The 4445-nt window shown below is 37.6% G+C and overlaps 1 long non-coding RNA gene across 2 annotated transcripts in view; it reads left to right on the plus strand.

Moving 5' to 3' along the window:
• The first annotated feature begins 1119 nt into the window (after window positions 1-1119).
• Window positions 1120-4445, plus strand: part of LOC118160589 — a 5329-nt gene continuing 2003 nt past the window's right edge. For both annotated transcript variants that reach the window (XR_004747588.1, XR_004747587.1), the window contains exons 1-3: window positions 1120-1462; window positions 2256-2409; window positions 3028-4034. This is a non-coding gene — a long non-coding RNA (uncharacterized LOC118160589). The remainder of the gene's footprint in view (window positions 1463-2255; window positions 2410-3027; window positions 4035-4445) is intronic.

A 4445-nucleotide genomic window follows, 5' to 3' on the forward strand; every position in this document is an offset into this window, starting at 1 on the left:
CATCAGTTCCTACTTTTAACCTAAACATACAGGTAGATACACAGAGCATCTCATCATTGAGGTATAATATCCCGCTTTAATATTTGGGGTGTTTTCTGGTACTGCCTGCTTCTGAAATCACTTGAGTAACCACAGTCTCCATTTTGTCTTCTAGAGTTCATGGTTGCAAAGAAAACCAGGAAAATCCTTGAATGCTTAAACAGGAAGAGAAAAAAAAATAGAAATGAATGCATTTATTATTTTAAGTCATCATTTTTACGACAACCTTTAAATGGTTAGGATTCTGATGTATGGTTTCTGATTATCTCTCTGAGTTAATTCTGGGGCTTAAACAAACTTTCACATGACAATAAGCAATGATGATTTAAGATGTTATCACTCCTCTCTTTCATCTGTTTTATTCCAGCAAGACAGTAGACAATAGAAGAGATATATGACTCCTCCTTAGCAAAGTCAAATACCTCAGAGGACAGCTCAGGCCACCAGATTTTGAAAATAAATGATTGACAAGAGCTCACATAGTGACAGACTGGCTACCAGAACAATATGCTGCAGGGTGCAAGTGTCAGAAAGCACCTCTTCCCTTTGCTGTGTTGGTGTGGTTGTAAATTCAGGGACAAGCAAGAAAGAATGCACAGAAATCAAAGCACGGTATCAAAATTTGCATGAGGTTTGTTTATCCTGGCACTGACCTGCTCATCATTAGCTGCTTAAGGGTATATTAAACACTATTCAGAACACAGCTTACATCTGAGAACATCTGAGAACATTGTAGTTATATACGCTCCTCCAGCTAGTGAGATTCCTGTTTTACACTGCATACTGTACCATCATAGCTACATGGCAGGAGACAAGCCTGAATCTCTGAATGCACATAAGAGAAGCAGTGGAAATTTTAGCATCTGAACCTGCGCTGAGTGGTTTCACTGTCCTCAGCTGCAGTTCAGTGATGGACAACAGTGCTGTTTCTACTACAACAAAGATTTCTGTTCCAAGAAATCACTAAGTGACTTGAAAAAATTTATTAGAAAGCATTTAATTCCTCCTTCGTGTATTATATTGCCATTTTCAGTCAGCTTGGTAAGGTTGATTCCCACTGCAGCAGGACAGATAGATTGACATATATGATAGGATCCAACAATTGCATGTGGCAAGCATAGGAAACTCTTTGCCAGTATCAGCATGTCTTCAGCATCACTGCCATAAGCTTTGAATGACTTATTCTGTTTTAAAGTGTTTCACGTGAATGTAATAAACTGTAATGATGGTTAATAAAGTTGGACTCCTAACTGTGACCATCTAAAGTCAGACATCTGGTCTAAGGTAGGCACCTGTGCCCTCTACATTCAATAAAATTAACTTTGAAAGCAAGTCATCCCATTTAGCTTAGGCCATTATCTTAGGGGTGGCATGAATTGCCCACAGGAGGTGTGTAACTCTATTGCCTCCAAAGAAAGTCTTGGTAAGTGGCTCAGACATTACACTTTCTTTCTCATTCTTCTAGTATTATTTAATTCACAAAGGTGGATTGGTTTATTTGCTTGTTTTCAAATGTTCAAGCTCAGTGGCTTGCTTTGCTTTGTTTTAAGTCACATTTATGGTTGTTTTTACTTCAGAAACACACAGTTAAATGTTGCTGGAAATGAATATAATGATGTCCTTCAATAATGGGAAACACTTTCTCTAATAGATAGCAACAAAATGTAACTTAAGTAGCTGCTGAAAATATAGGGACTGAAAAATGACTGTAATTAGCTGAACAACTTCATTGCTGTGTGAACACTAGTACCTATGTATTATTATTGTGATCTCAGATTAAGGCTAAATAAAACTCTTTAGGGGAATGAGGAAACAGGTGAAAAGGCTGCTTGACTGGAACAATCAGTTTAACAGAGGAGCTGAAAAGTAATACAAAAATAGGGTTAGAAAGTTCAAAATAAGAACTGCCAGCTGTCTCATATTTTGTCATAAAGAACAGTTCTGTGAAGTAAAACTGCTGATGAGTTTCAAGAGCCACCAGAAACCTGCCCAAGTCTGACACAGGTTTAAAATTCAGAGGCATCATTGCACAGCATGGATTGAAATTTGGTAAGCTAGAAGCAATCTGTCATATTCCTTCTCATCCTGGACGTTTCTGCTGGGACTTCAGAAGCATGATGAATGTTTGATTAGTAATGAAGTAAAAGATTTACTCTGTAGACACTCTAACATAGGCTTGACATACTACACTCTCAAACCCAATTTATTTTCTGTAGATTGCAAGTATGAGCTATATAAGAAGCTACCCCAACTCTGTCCCCACCTTCTCTTCATAAATGTTTGCTTTTATCCCAGGAAACTTGGAACTTCCTCTCTCAGATAAATTGCTGCATTATGACCAAAAAGTGTTTAGTGAAGTTAGCAAAAAAGGTCAGCAGCTGAATGACAGGCTGGCATCAGTGTTTTGGGCTACATTAAGGAGGTTGTAAGTACAGAAGCATAAGTGAAGTGTGTCTTTTGGCCCTGAGGCCATGAGAAGGGAGCCTTGCAGTCCATAGGTTGAGAGCTGGCCAGGATGACTGGCCAGCACAGTGACCATTGCAGTGACTATGGCTCTGCTTGCCCACATCTCATGGTGCTCCATCCTACAAATCTTAGCCCAGACAGGCTGTGGCTTGGCTTATCTTCACATCAAAACAGCTCCCAGTTGGGGATAAAGGTACCTAATCAAATGCTGGGCACACAAAGGAAGAAAAAGAAGAGGAAATGTGGACAATGAAGCAAAAATGTAAGAATAGATTAAAAATAAATAAATAAATAAATAAATAAATAAAAGATGATGAATAAGAAGTGGTATGGATAGTTCTACAGACAGAGTAGGTAGAAAAAAAAAAAGGCTAGAGAAAGCCTTACTATCACCCATTGGCAAGCAGAGGACATATGGACAAAGGATGCAGAGGAAAACAAGATGTTCATCACCAGCAATTGAGAAAAACATCAAAGTTTATCTTCAAGCACAGGTTCATTTGCACTTCTGACCATCTTCAGCTCTTGGAATATCAGAAGTCACATGAGCTCTCTGGATTGTGGGGCCAAGCAGAGGAAGAAAGGAAAGAAGAAGGAGACTCATTTTGCAAGATGGGATGGAACATGTCTTTGAGAGGCATCTGATACAATCTGAAAGATAATTTATCTTGATCTTTACTGTCTTGGAAAGAAGACATTTAAGTAAATATTACATGATGGGGACTGTACCTCTGTCATCCAGCGACCTCTCAAATGTGTAGATGAATTTTTTAAAGCATGCCAACACTTTTAAAGGGAAAAGTGTCACCACTGATCATCGCTGATGCCTTCTATATTTGAAAGGGTTGACCAGAGTTGGGAACTACTGTGTGGTAAAAGATACTACTGTATCACTTAAAGCTTGATGAAAGAACACCAGAAAAATAAATAAATAAATAAATAAAAATAAAAAGTATCATGCATAGAAAAAACAATTATTTATTGAATGTCAGAAGTCCAGTGCAATAACCGCTCGTTCAGTGCAACTGGCATTTACAAGGTGCCATTAGAATTATAATGGGAATTTCAGAGTTTGGTGCAAGAGAACGAATTCTACAATTGGTATTTCACTGGCCAAGTAAGCTTGATGGAGGTTAGAGATAGTAAAATATCATCCTGAAATATTAATATATCCATTATAAATCCATGGTCCCTAAATAATGTAACCAAAATGTATATGACTTCGTATAGTGTGTGATCTCTTCAGCAATGCTCTCTGATGTGTATTTGGAAACCAATAGTTGCTGTTAGCTCTTTTTACTAACCTAGTTTTGCCTTTTTCGTTTTATAGATATGATTCCATCTTGAAAGACAAAAACTCAGAAAAGTTCAGCTAATTTGTTTTCAACCAGATGCCATATTTTTTCCTTTTAAACCTGCAGGCTTGTTGTGACTTACCAATGAAATAGTATGTGATACTCCTTCATAATATACAATTTTAGCACAGACTGTTTATCATTACAGTCTGTCTTCTCCTTAATGGCACCCAGGTGAGTGAGGACTCCCCATCTAGATACAAAAGAATGATTTTTTTTTCCTGTGACTTTGCTTCTCTAAGTGGTCCCAATAGTCTTGCTGTGAAATTAGAAACTATATATCTAGCAAGAAGCTCAATTTTAAGTCCAACTTCTTCCACTTGTAAAGAAATCCAAAGAACATTTATTTTATAGTTGCCTAAATCAAATGGCTACAGAAGTGACGCCATTATCTCAGGTACCCCCATGCTGACATCTGGAAGAAAATGACGCTGAGGACTTCTGGCAGTGCTCCCACAAGGTCGTAGGTCTCTGTTCACCAATTTTTTGCAGTTTTCTTGTAAAATTATGTTTTACCTACTACAAACTGGTATTAACCCTTTCTTTCTTTCTTTCTTTCTTTCTTTCTTTCTTTCTTTCTTTCTT

This window comes from Oxyura jamaicensis, chromosome 1 (assembly GCF_011077185.1).
Source record: "Oxyura jamaicensis isolate SHBP4307 breed ruddy duck chromosome 1, BPBGC_Ojam_1.0, whole genome shotgun sequence".
Lineage (NCBI taxonomy): Eukaryota > Metazoa > Chordata > Aves > Anseriformes > Anatidae > Oxyura > Oxyura jamaicensis.